The 14,627-nt window shown below is 40.9% G+C and overlaps 1 protein-coding gene across 6 annotated transcripts in view; it reads right to left on the bottom strand.

The window, feature by feature from the left end:
* Positions 1-14,627, bottom strand: part of CACNA1B (calcium voltage-gated channel subunit alpha1 B) — a 182,434-nt gene that overhangs the window by 73,684 nt on the left and 94,123 nt on the right. The gene's annotated exons all lie outside the window — the stretch shown is intronic.

Below are 14,627 nucleotides of genomic sequence, written 5' to 3'. Positions count from 1 at the left end.
AGGTTACCAAGGGAAGGAAAGAGGGAAGGAAATTAGAAATGTCACAGTGATCACAACTACAAATCCAGGAGAAACTAACAAGATAAGAGGGTGTCCCACAGATGATGGCGGTCACTGATACTCACACAGCCAGCAAGGAAAGCCAGTAAAATCACCCACAGTCCAACCCTACAGCGCCCGGAAAATGAGTATCGGCCTGAACTTACATGTCAGTGAGAAAGTGAACACTGAAGCCTGCACAAGCAGGCATCGAGCAGGGATTGCGTGGAGGAGGGAGAGGACAGCAGGATCTAGGTGGCAGTGGGACACAGTGTTTGTCCTCAGCAGAGGGGGCCCCACCCTAAGCAGAAGGGTACTGAGATCGGAACCCTGCCACTGCCAAGCACAGGGGCCTGACAGCAGCAACCTCGGGAAGACACTGCTTCTGGATGCAAAAGACACACTTGGATGGGAGCAGCCCACGTCAGCCCCTTTGTGATGAAGGAAAAGAGAAACAAGCTAGGGCTGGCCATCGCCCCCAGCAAGGTGCCACTGAACACAGAGGCTGCAGTTCACTGGGCTGACAGAAGAGGGTGCTTTCGAACCAGAGAGCAGGGAAGGCACCAGAGCCCCTGCCTCTTCCCCACACAATCACATGTAATCACTGGTCTCCGGAAATTGAACACGCTTCTTCATCATCAGAAAATGGAACCCGACCGCCCCACAAAGCTTCTAGCAAAAGAAAACAGAAAGTAAGGATAAAATGTTTCAGCTAATAAAAAATGCTCCACAAAAAACAAACACCGCAAGGCAGAGGAAAAGCGAACTACAACACAACTTTCCAACACGGATCAAATACAATTAGACCAGCAATTTCTAATGAGAAAAACCACCACAGATAAGGTTAAAAGCTTGAAATAAGAATATATGGAAAACCAGGAGAAGAGAGATGAGAGCTGACCAAACTCAGGAGAGAAACTGAAAAAGAAATCATCTGAGAAATGAAGTAAAAGAGAAAGACAAGACTACCTCAGAAACCACAAGGAGTCCAACGGAAAACAGACATGACTGAAATCATCGCAAGATGAAAAGAAGACAGGGAAAAATGAGCCAGGATTTTTGATAAAAGTGCCAAAGACATTCTATGAAAAAAAAAAAAAAAAAAGAAAAGGATAACCTTTACAACAAGCGGCAACAGAACAAATGCATACCCGTGTGGGGAGGAGAAGGGAATAAAAAAATCCTCTACCCTCACCTCATACCATATATAAAAATTAACTCAAGACTTGAGCTCTTGGAAAGATGCATCCCACTAAGCACAAGAAAAACCCCTAGGCACCATATAAAGCCAACCTAAGATTCTGAAAGGTGGAGAGAAGCCAGATCAGTTAGGGACCTTGGGGCCTGAGGAACAACACGGCAGAAAGTTTTTCTTCTCTGGGTTTTCTTCTATGCCTCATCTAAATTTGGTGCAGGAGAAGCCAGCAACCCAGAAATCTCAGCAGACACAGATTTTGAAAAGCTCCCCAAAAAGCCAGCTCTCTCTAACAATAGGACCAGGAAAGATGCAGCTATAAAGACAGGAAACTTATGGACAATAAACACTCTACTATAGTCAAACACCCCAGAAAAAACTGTAGCTCCATCTTGGCTCATATGAGCAGAGGCCAAATCGGAAGTGCAGACTTCTATCCTCACTAGCCTGTAGACCTCCCAGGGTAGAATCAGAGAGACAAGTAGGGAGTAGAGACTTTCATCCTGACCCTGCAAGAACAAGACCCCCCGCAATCCATGTGAGATCAATGAAGATCAGATGGGCAGCCTGAACTGCAATTTCTACCCAAAAATAATGAGGCATCCCTCCCTTTTACTTGCCAGAGTGAATCATAGTAGACAGCCATGGATTTAACCACCACCCAGGGGTAATGAGCTCTACCTGCACTGTGTCAGCACAGGTCATGCGGGAAGCACTACCAAGGCACTCCCACCTCTCTCAGGGTGGTATCAGTGGAGGCCCAGCAAGAGCAAGGAGCCTGCTTCCACCGGGTGTGGGTGTCAGTGAGAGTTGAATGAGAAACCTGTGCTTTCACTTCCGTCGGTCGGTAATGAAGAGCTTGCCCACCCTGCCCCTGCTGGAGGGGAATCACGGTAGGCCAGCTAAAACAGAAGACTTAAGTAAAACTCAGAGGTTCATAATATATTTTTTTAAGATTTATTAATTTATTATTTGACAGAGAGAGAGAATTCACAAGTAGGCAGAGAGAAAAGGGGGAGACAGGCTCCCTGCCGAGCAGAGAGCCCGATAGAGGACTCAATCACAGGACCCTGAGACCATGGCCTGAGCCCAAGGCAGAGGCTTAACTCACTGAGCCACCCAGGTGCCCCGGTTTATAATATAATATTAAAATATCTAGGGTTCAATTAAAAATCACTTGTCACCAAGAACTAGGAAAATGCTAATTTGAATGAGAAAAGACAATCAATAGACACCAAGACAATACAGATGTTAGAATTATTTGAAAATAATTTCAAAGCACCATCATAAAAATACTTCAGCAGACAATTAAAAACATACTGGAAACAAATGAAAAAAAATTTCAGCAAAGAAATAGAAAATCGTTAGCAAAAAAATAGGAGAGAGAAAGAATTAAATATAAATTTTAGAACTGAAAAAAATACAATAACAAATGAAAAAACTCAATAAATGGGCTCAGCAGCAGAATGGAAGGCACAGAGGAAATAATCATTGAGCTGGAAGACAGAACAATAGAAATCACCCAATCAGAACAACAGAGAGATAATAGACTGAAAAAAGTGAACAGAGCTTCAGGGACCTCTGGGACTAAGACAAAAGATCTACCATTCATGCTAACAGAGTCCTGGAAAGAAAAGAGAAAGAGGGAGGAGCTGAAGATGTATTCAAAGACAGAACGAATGAAAAAATTTCCAAATTTGGCAGAAAGACACAAACCTACAAATTCAAGAAGCTGAGCAAATCCCAACCACAATAAACCTAAAGAAACCCATGCCAAAATACATCATAATCAAACTTCTGAAATATAAAGACAAAGAAAAAAATCTTGAAAGCAGCAAGAGAGAAACAACAGCTTACCTATAGGAAGAAAACAATTCGAATGACAGTGGATTTCTCATCAGAAACCATGGAGGTCAGAAGGAAGAGGCACACGTTTTTTCAAGTGCTGAAAAAAAAAGAACTGTCAACCCAGAATTTATACCCAGTGTAGACACCCTTCAGGAATGAAGGGAAAATCCAGACACTCTCAGATGAAGGGAAACGTGAAGAACTTGTCAGCTGCAGACCTGCCCTGAAGGAAATAATAAGAAAGACCTCTAAACAGAAAGTAAATTATGAAAGAAGAAATACTGGAATATCAGGAAAGAAGAAAGAACAACAGAAGAAGTAAAAGTATGGGTAAATACAACACATTCTCCTTCTCCTCTCGAGTTTCCTACACTACGCTGGACACTTGAAGCACAAACTAAAACCTACACTGAGGTGGTTCTAAATGTATGTGGAGGAAATGATCATGACACCCATACACAGGAAGGAAAAAGAGGTAACCCTACTATATTTCACCTAAACTGGTAAAATAACAAACCCAGTAGACTGGGATACGTTATATATGCAATGTGATACCTTGAGCAACCATTCAAAAAACAATACTAAGAGACAGACTCAAAAGTACTGCAGATAAATCAAAATGAAACTCTAAAATACATAATAAGTAACCCATGGGAGGGCAAAAAAGAAAAAAAAAAAGAAAGAAACGAGAGAAATAAAAAACAAAGAATAAACAAAAATTACACAGCAGACTTGTCATAACACATACAATTACATCAAATATAAATCGTCTGACTACGCCAAATAGAAAACAGACCTGAAAAGGTCAGTTAAAAACACTACCCATTGGGCGCCTGGGTGGCTCAGTGGGTTAAGCCGCTGCCTTCGGCTCAGGTCATGATCTCAGGGTCCTGGGATCGAGTCCTGCATTGGGCTCTCTGCTCAGCAGGGAGCCTGCTTCCTCCTCTCTCTCTCTCTCTCTGCCTGCCTCTCTGCCTACTTGTGACCTCTGTCTGTCAAATAAATAAATAAAATCTTAAAAAAAAAAAAAACAACATTACCCATTCATGCACTGTCTGTAAGAAACTAACTTAAAATATAACCATATAGCTAGTTTGAACATAGAAAGGTGAAAAAGATATGCCATGCAAATATTAATCAAAACAAAGTAGGAGTAGATATATTCATGTCAGATAAAGTAGACATCAGAGCAAAGAAAATCATCAGGTACAGAAAGGCACATCACACGATGATGAAAGAGCCGACCTCTCAACAAGACGGCAATTCTACGTGTGCACGTGCTCAACAGCAGTGACGCAAGTATGCGACGCAAAGAGACAGACACGACAAAGCCACATTTCTGGTTGATGACTTGAGCACCCCTTCCCAGCCACTGACAGGTCTAGACAGAAAACTGGCAGGTGCTGGTATGAAACAGATAACAGCCTTGTCACTATTGAGGACTGTTTTTTTTAATTCCAAAAAGATACGTTTCATTGGCAAAGTCTACCAAACGTCAGAAGGACAATTAGCACCAGGTCCACACACTCACCTCTAAACACAGAAGAAACACTTTCCAATTCAAATTATGAATTCAGTACCATTGTGATACCAAACCCAAAGACAGCACAAAAAAATAAAAAGGAAAGAAAGAAAAGTACTAATATCTCTCATGAATACAGAGGCAAAACTCCTTAACCAGACATTAACAAACACGATTCAGCAGTTTACACAAATGTATACTCTATACAGTATATACAAATGTGCATACAATATACACAAATGGCTGTGTACAGCGGCCAGCAGAGCTTAACCCAGGGATGCAAGGCTGACCTGGCATCTGAAGACCAACCAGTGCAAACTACTGTATCACCAAAGAACAACCACAGGGTCCCATCGACTGATGCAAAAAACCGTCTGACAAAATGTAGCACTGATTTAATGCCAACACTCTCAAGAAAAAGGAACAGAGGGGAAGTTCCTCAACTTGATAAAGAACATCTACCAACACCCCCCACCCCAAAAAACCCAAGACTAAAAACGAGAGCTAATATCATACTTCACACGTCGAAAGACTGCCTGTTCCCTCCTCCCACAAGAGGAGACTAAGAGAAGGACATCAGTTCTCCCCCTGCTGTTCACACAGTTCTGGAAGCTGTCAGTGCAACGAGGGGGGGAAAGGAAAAAAGACACACACATCAGAACGTGAAAAATAAACTGTCCCCTAGCAGATGACTTGATTCTTTATGCAGAAAATCCCAAGGAATCTGTAAGCACCTGGAGAAAAGGCAAACCAAAGTTACATAATTTCTTTAAAATCTGATGAAAATGAAGACATCAAATGTCAGAATTACAGCATATGATTACATTATTAATCAGAGGAAAATTCATAACCTTCAGTAATCATGTATCAAAAATTAAAGAATAAAATAAGTAAACTAAGTGTCTAACTCAGGAAGCTAACAAATGAACAACAAAGTAAAACAAAAAGGTAAGAGGGAAATAATAAAGACAAAATTGGGAAGTCACAGGTTAAAAATCAAAATCACAGTAGAACTATCAATAAAATAAAATGTTGGTTCTCTTCATGAAAACCTACAGAATATATAAACCACTAATCTAATCAAGAAAAAAAGGAGGAAACATAAAATACACAGGATAAAAAATGATTAAGGGGGTAAAACAGAGGAAATTTTTTTAAAAACTTACACCTCTTCTTTGTCTAACTATACATACATAAATTGGAAAACCTAGATTGAATGACCAGGAAATTGTATCTGCCAAACAGATCTCAGGAGACAAGAGATAAGAAGTTTAAACAGACAATATCCAGACAGAAAAGAAAAATTATCAAAGAATTATCCTTCCCAAAGAAACCGGACCCAGATGATTTCACAAGAGAATTCTACCAAATCTTTAGAGACCAAGCAATCCTAATGCTACTTCACTGTCCCAGAAAAGAAAAAGAAGGAAACATTCTAATGCTTTCTGGGACTCCGCAAGAGGCACAGCATACAGAGAACACCTTGGGTAAACCGGCCCTGTCAAGGGCCCTCAGTCTGCTGACATGCGCACTTCAGAACATGCATCCCGCACTGCAATGTTGTTGGGGTTCTTCTGGCTGACATTTACGTAGGAAAAATGTATACATCCCCCAAACCCAATATAACATTTTTTAAGGATTGATTTATTCACGTGAGAGAGGAGAGGCAGAGAGAAAGGAAGCAGACCCCTGCCGAGTGTGGAGCCAGACCCAGGGCCCCACCCCAGGACTCGGGGATGGTGTCCTGAGCAGAAATCAGGACTCCGCTGCTTGATCCACTGAGCTACTCAGGCACCCTGCAATATAACATCTGTAACCCAAAGAACATGGGAAAAACTCTCAGCCAAGATTCTGAGTTCAGCTGGTTGACGATTAGAATTATGCGTGGATGTTTCTGAAAAGCACAGAAGCTGCTATGAAGGTGTGCACAGCAACTGCCCGTGAACAACTAGTTTAGCTGTGGTGATCAGGGAAAATGCAGTAGGCATTCTGTGTCCTAACGGGACAGTTTTTACTTTACACTATTTACCTGTCCTTGAGCTGTATTCGTTAAGATTTATTTATTTATTTTGAGAGAGAGAGAGAGAGAAAGCACAAGCAGAGGGAGAGGCAGAGGGAGAGAATCTCCAGCAGATTTCACGCTGACCATACAGCCCAACATGGGGCTTGATCTCACGACCCCGAGATCATGACCTGAGCTGAAATCAAGAGTCAGACACTTAACCGAATGAGCCATTCAGGCAGCACAGTTCTGTTTTCAAAAATTAATTGGGGATTTTGAGTACAACCAACTTTAATACATTAAAATTTTTATAGTACATTATAATTTTCCCATTTAAAATAATAGGAAATGGCAACATAACAACATTCAATATTCAGTAGTGGATTAATGAAATTAAATATCAGGGAACTACACAGCATTCATATCTAAACCATATGATACTTGAACATAGGATAAGAAAGCTAAGAACACTTCTCACTTTAAAATATGCAATTAGGAAGGTATGTGCTATGGTGAGTGCTGTGAAGTGTGTAAACCTGGCGATTCACAGACCTGTACCGCTGGGACTAATAATACATTATATGTTAATTTAAAAATTTGAAAAAATTTTAAAAAATAATATAAATAAATAAATAAATAAAATGCGTGATTATATGATTGATGAATCACTGCCCTCTATACCTGTAAACCAATAATACATTATATGTTCATTAATTGAATTTAGATTTTAAAAATAATAAATAAAACAAAATGTGCAATATAATGATATAAAAAATACATGTTTGGTCACTCAGATGACCACAATATATTTCTCAGACATTTGGCCTTCATCCATAGTTCTTGACAACGCTTCAGAGCCCGAAAGGTGACACAGGTATCCTGAAGGATGACTTCGGGACTCTACCCAAGGGTGGGAGCAGGTTGGCCAGAGAAGGAGCCACGTGACTAGAGGGTTGAGACACTCAGCCGCAACCCCGACTTCCAGGGAGGGAATAGAGGCTGGAGGAGGAACTAGCCAATGGCCAATGACTTAGTAAATCAGGACCGCAACAAAGCCTCCATAAAAACCCAAAGACTGGGTTCAGGGAGCCTCGGGGCTGGTGAGCAGGTGGAGACTGGGAAGAGTGGCGTGCCAACAGAGGGCATGGAAGCTCCACATCCACTTCCCGGCCCACACCCCACGTATCTCTTCACCTCGTTCTTGATTCTTACCATGCATCACAGCCTTTAACAAACTGGCAAACGTGAGCAACCCAAAGAACGTAAAGAGGAGTCGGAAGCCCAATCTGTAACTGATAGGTCAGAAGCAGAGGTGACAGCCTGGGGTGCCCGAAGTGGAGTGTGGGGGGAAGTCTTCTAGGACTTCTAGGGAAGTCTTCTGAACCCTTAAGCTGTGGAACCCGATGCTTTCTACTGGTCAGCAGTATCAGAAGTGAGTTGAATCTGGGACACCCTACTGGTGTCTGAGAATTGCTTGGTACTGGGTGAAGGGGTGGGGGGCAGGGAAGGTGCCCATGTTGAAATTCGGTCTGGAATTTGGGTCAACCCAAAAATCCTACATAAAATATTAATAGACTGTAACATCACTGTAAAAAATATGTTAACTGGGGCGGCTAGCTAGCTCAGTCAGTAGAACATGTGACTCTTCATCTTGGAGATATGAGTTCGAGCCCCACATTGGATGTAAAGATTACTTAAAAACAAAAATCTTTAAAAAAAATATTAACAGGGGCACCTGGGTGGCTCAGTGGTTAATCCTCTGCTTTCCGCTCAGGTCATGGTCTCAGGGTCCTGGGATCAAGCCCCACAACGGGCTCTCTGCTCAGCAGGGAGCCTGCTTCCCTCTCTCTCTGCCTGCCTCTCTGTCTACTTCTGATCTCTGTCTGTCAAATAGATAAATAAAATCTTTAAAAAAAAATGTTAACAAAGTAGGATTTATTCTAAGATCTCAAAGACAGTTCAATAGCAAAAAGTTCATTACTATAAATCCCCATATTTAAGAGGGAAAATATATGATGTCTAGGGTGCTGAAAAGGCCTTCAATAAAATTTAACATCTACTCCAGACAAACACTTATTGAAATAGGAATTAATGGGTACTGCACCTTGATTTTACTTAAACAGACATACACACACACACACACCCCTCTCAAGCCTAAAACCAGAATCTAATTTCATACAGGCAGAAACAAGGTAAGGATACCCACTAACTCCACTGTTACTGTTACCTGATAGCATATTAGCCAGTGCAATCATGCAAAAAAAAACTTTAAAATTTAAAAAAAAAAAAAAGGCCTCTGTTGGGTCAGTGGGTTAAGCCTCTGCCTTCGGCTCAGGTCATGATCTCAGGGTCCTGGGATCAAGCCCCACATCGGGCTCTCTGCTCAGCAGGGAACCTGTTCCTCCTCTCTCTCTCTGCCTGCCTCTCTGCCTACTTGTGATCTCTCTCTGTCAAATAAATAAATAAAATCTTAAAAAAAAAAAAAAAAAGCAAAGGATCTTGAGAAGTTCGAGACTGGAAAGGAATAGTTAGCACTGTATTTGTATTTGTAGAAATTAAATAACACACTTGAAAATACACTTGGGAAAAAAAAATCAAAGAGTCGATGCTAAAACTAATACACAATTTGAGGGTTCAGAAAAGAAATAGGATACAAAATTGCCATAAAAAAGTCAATAGCCTAGATTTCTGCCCCTAGCAGAAGCCATGACAGAAACCAAATTAACCCTCACACCAGTAATAATTAGAAACAGGAGACATTAAAAGAATGAAAGGACAAGCCACAAACAGGCAGAAATTATTTGCAAACCACTTATCTGATAAAACACTGGTATCCAAAACGTAGAAAGGAATCTTAAAACTCAACAGTTAGAAAATAAACAACCCAATTAAAAAGTGGGCAAAAATGTCTGTTCTCATACTACAATGGAATTAAACTAGAAATCATAAGATAAAGATAACTGGAAAATCCCGAAATATGTAGAAATTAAATAACACACTAAGTAATACATGGGTCAAAGAGGAATCTCAAGAGAAATGTAAAAATATTTTTAACTATGAAAATGAAACTTATCAGTTTGCTGGATGCAGCAAAAGCAGTGCTTATAAGGAAATGTATAGCACTGAAAGCATACATCTGAAAAGAAAGACTTAAAATCAGTAATCTAAGCTCCCACTGTAGGAAACAAACAAACAAACAAAACATTATAAGTAAGCAAAAGAAAAGACATTAATAAGAATTAGAGCAGAGGGGCACTTGAGTGGCTCAGCTGGTTAAGCGTCTGACTCTTGATTTCGGCCCAGGTCATGATCTCAGGGTCAGGAGATGGAGCTACAGGTCGTGCAAGCTGGGTGTAAAGCCTGCTTAAGATCGTCTCCCTCCTGGGGCGCCTGGGTGGTTCAGTGGGTTAAAGCCTCTACCTTCAGCTCAGATCATGATCCCGGGATGCTGGGATCGAGCCCCGCATCAGTCTCTCTCCTCAGCGGGGAGCCTGCTTACCCCCCCTCTCCGCCTGCCTCTCTGCCTGCGTGTGATCTCTGTCTGTCAAATAAATAAATGCTAAAAAAAAAAAAAAAAAAAAAGATTCTCTCCCTCTCCTCCACCGCCATCCTTCTCTCTCGCAAAAACTAAATAAATTTTTTTTAAAAAATTTAAAAAAAGAGCATAAATCACTGAAATTGAAAACATAAAATAAAGAAAGAATATCAACAAAACCAATACAACTGTTTCTTTGAGAAGATCATTAAATTTAGATTAAAATCATTTAGGCTAACTAAGGAAAAAGAGGGAAAACACAAATTACTAATAGAAGAAATGAAAGGGGGGACATCAATATTGATCTCATGAACATGAAAAGGATAATAAAAGAACACTATGAACACCTCTATGCCCACAAATTCGATAACCTACATGAAATGGGCCAAGTCCTTGGAAGGACAAATATGCCAAAACTCACACGAGAAGAACTAGACAATGTAAATAGAGTTCTATCTATTAAAGAGATTAATTCATAACTTAACTACCTTCCGAAACAGAAAGCATTGAGCCCGGATAGGTTCACTGAGAATTCTACCCAACTTTAAGGAAGAGATGATCCCAGTTGTCAACAATCTCTTTCAAAGGACAGAAGCAAAGGGAGTACTTCCTAACTCATTTTATGAGGTCAGCATTACCCTAGTAATAAAACCAGACAAGGCATTACAAGAAAAGAAAATTATACACCAATATCTTTCATGAACATATGCAAAAATTCTTAACAAAATACTAGCAAATCAAATCCCAGAAAGTATAAAAAGAATTATATACTATAACCAAGTGAGATCTGTCCGAGGTATTCAAGGCTCTTCCAACATTTGAAAATCATTGAATGATCACATCAACAGACTAAAAAAGAAAAGTCACTTGATCCTATCAATAGATGCAAAAAGCATTTGACAAAATCTAACACCCATCAATCACAAAAACTCTCAGAAAACTAGGAATAGAGGGTAACTTTCTCAACTTGGTAAATAAAGTCTATCTTTAAAAAACCGACAGCTCACCTCCTGCTTAATGATGAGAAATTTGAAGTTTCCCACTAAGATCAGGTCTACAAGGCAAGGATGTCACCTCTCACCACTCCTTTCAACATCATGTTGGATGTCCTTGCTAAAGTAATAAGGCAAGAAAAGGAAATAAAACATATACAGATTGGGAAGGAAGACATAAAACTGTCTTTTTTTCACAGATAATGTGATATCTATACAGAAAATCCAAAAGAATCAACAAAAAAACTCCTGGCACTAAATGTGATTTTAACAGGGTGCCTGGGTGGCTCAGTGGGTTAAGCCTCTGCCTTTGGCTCAGGTCTTGATCAGGTCCTGGGATCGAGCCCCACGTTGGGCTCTCTGCTCAGCAGGGAGTCTGCTTCCCACCCCCTGCTGCTTTCTCTGCCTGCCTCTCTGTCTGCTTGTGATCTCTGTCAAATATATAAATAAAATCTTTTTTTTAAAAGTGATTTTAGCAAGACTGCAAGATACAAGGTTAATACACAAAAGTCAATTACCTTCCTATTTATCAACAATGAATAAATGCAATTTGGAATTAAAAGCATGGTATCATTTATATTAGCTCCCCCCAAAATGAAATTCTTAGGTATAAATGTAACAAAATATGTACAAGACCTACATACGGAAAACTGAAACTCTTTTGAATGAAATCAAAGAACTAAGTAAAGACAGAAATGTCCCTTGTTTGTGATCAGGAAGAGTCAATACTGCCAAGGTGCCAGTTCTTCCCAACTTGCCCTGTAGTTTCAATGCAATCCCACTCAAAATCTCATCAAGTTATTTTATGGATATCAGCAAAACTATTCTAAAGTTTATACGGGGAAGCAACAGACCCAGAACAGCCAACATTTCAACATAGAAGGAGAAGAACAAAGAGGACCAATAGCACCCAACTTTAAGACTCCCTCCAAAGTTACAGTGGTCAAGACAGTGCCATCTCGGTGACAGAACTGACACAGGACAACAGAACGGAGTAGAGAGCTCAGAAATAGACTCTGGAAGCAGAGCCACCTGATCGTCAAGATAAAGCAGCACAGGTAATCAGTGGGACAAAGGCTATCTCTTCAACAGCTGGAGCTACAACCCGGGATGTCCGTATGTGGGAGTGAACCCAGACACAGACATTATACCCTTCACAAAAGTTAGGTCAAAATGGCTCGTAGGACTAAATGTGAAATGCAGAACCGTGAAACCCCTAGGGGATGACATTGGAGAAAACCTAGATGACCTTGTTTATGATGACCTTTTAGATACACCACCAAGCACGTAAGCCACGAAAGACATAATGGATCAGCTGGACTGAAGTTAATAAATTCTGCTCTGTGAGAGACAACGTCAAGAGAACAATTAGATGAGCCACAAACGGGAGGGGAAAAGCTGCAAAAAACACAGCTGATAAGAAAAGAAGCATTATCTAAAATTTACAAAGAACTCTAAAAAATCGAAAACAAGAAAACAACCTAATTTTAAAAACATGCCAAAGATCTTAACCAAAAAGATAATGCAGATTGCAAATAAGTATATAAAAGCAATGTACCACATCACCCATCACTAGGGAAATGCAGATTAAAACAATTTGGTGCCACTACACACTTAGAGAATGGCCAAAATCTGGAACACTGACCATACCAAATGCTGGCAAGGATGTGGAGTAATGGGAGCGCTTGTAAGTTACTAGTGGTAAAATGCAGAATGGTACGGACAGTTCAGTGGTTTCTTACAAAACTGAACACACTCTTGCCATATGATCGAGCCACTTACTCTCCTTGGTATTTACCCAAAGAAGCTGAAATCAAGTTCACACAAAATCTTGCACACAGATGTTTTTAACAGCTTTATACACAATTGCCAAAATTTAGAAGCGACCAAGATGTTCTTCAGTAGATGAATGGGTAAACTGTGGAACACCCAGACAATGGAAATATTACTCAATGCCAAAAAGAAAGGAGCTTTCAAGACATGAAAAGACATGGAAGAATCTTAAATACATATTGGTAAGTGCAAGAATCCAGTCTAAAAAGGCTACGTACTATATGATTCTAAATATACTGCATTCTGAATAAGGCAAAACCATGGTCAGTAAAGACATCAAGTGGTTGCTAAAGTTGGGGAGGGGGAGGGATGAAGAGGCAGAGCACAGAGAATTATTAGGGCAGGGCAAATACTCTGTGTCATATTACAGTGACGGCGAAATGTCACTGTACCTTTGTCTAAACCCATGGAAGGGGCAACACCAAGAGTGAGCCCGAAGGTAAAGCACAGACATCCGGTGATTACGATGTGTCCGTGGAGGTTCATCCCTGGTAACAGATGCAGCATCTGCCGGGGAATGTGGATAATGGGGGAGGCTATGTTTGTGTGGGGGCGCAGAGTCATGGGAACTCTCTGTACCTTCCTCTTTGTTTTGTTTTGAACCTTAAACTACTCTTCAAAAAATTAAGTCTCAAATTTTCTTTCAAATAAGAAAATTAAAAAGTCAGCAAAAGGTATGAACAGTTATCTCACCAAATAAGACATACAGATGGCAAATACACAAATGAAAAGATGCTCAACGTCACGTGTCATTAAGGAACTGCAAACAGAACAAGGAAGTACCTTACATACTTATCAGAATGGCAAAACCACAAAACACTGACAGCATGGGATGCTGGAGAGGAGCTGGAGGAACAGTTCTCACTCACTGCTGGCGGGAATGCCAGACGGTACAGCCACTTGCTTAGACTACCAGCTCTTTACAAAACTAAACACAACCTTACCTTACAATCCAACAGTCATGCTCTTAGCTGTTTGCCCAAATGAGCTGAAAGCGTATGTCCATACAAAATCCTGAACATAGATGCTTATAACAGCTTTATGCATAATTACCAAAATTTGGAAGCAACCAAGATGTCCTTCAGCAGGTGCATGGATCAACTGTGGAATGGCCAGACAATGGATTACTATTCACCACTAGAGAGAAATGGGCTAGCAAGCCATGAGAACACATGGCGGAACCCTCCATGCACATTGTAAGCACAAGAACCCAATCTGAAAAGGCTGTACACTGTATGATTCCAACTACATGACATTCTGGAAAAGGCAGAACTACAGAAGCGGTAAAAAGATCAGTGGTTGCCAGGAGTTGGGGAGGAGGGGCTGCACCTGACTCATGGACAAAAGCCAGGTGGGAACCCTGGACTCATCCTCAAGCTTAAGCCAGAGAGAAGCAGACCAAGAGTCTGGGAACACAGACACACTAGTATCTCTGAGAGCTGAAACCAGAGAGTGGGCCAGGGAAAGTTCTCTCCCAAGGAAGCGAAGGGCAGGGGGAAGCCAAAGCAGCCAGAGTGGGCTGCTCCAGCTACTCCTGGCATGGTACACTGGTTCCCAGGCCCCAGAAGAGAGCATCTGCCCAAGAGGTGAGGGGTGTGTGCACGTGCCTGAGTGTGTGTGGACACATCTGCAAACATGGGCCGGCATTGCATGGCACCTGG

Source organism: Mustela nivalis, assembly GCF_964662115.1.
Source record: "Mustela nivalis genome assembly, chromosome: 13".
Taxonomy (NCBI): domain Eukaryota; kingdom Metazoa; phylum Chordata; class Mammalia; order Carnivora; family Mustelidae; genus Mustela; species Mustela nivalis.
This window is presented reverse-complemented; position numbering and strand designations above follow the sequence as displayed.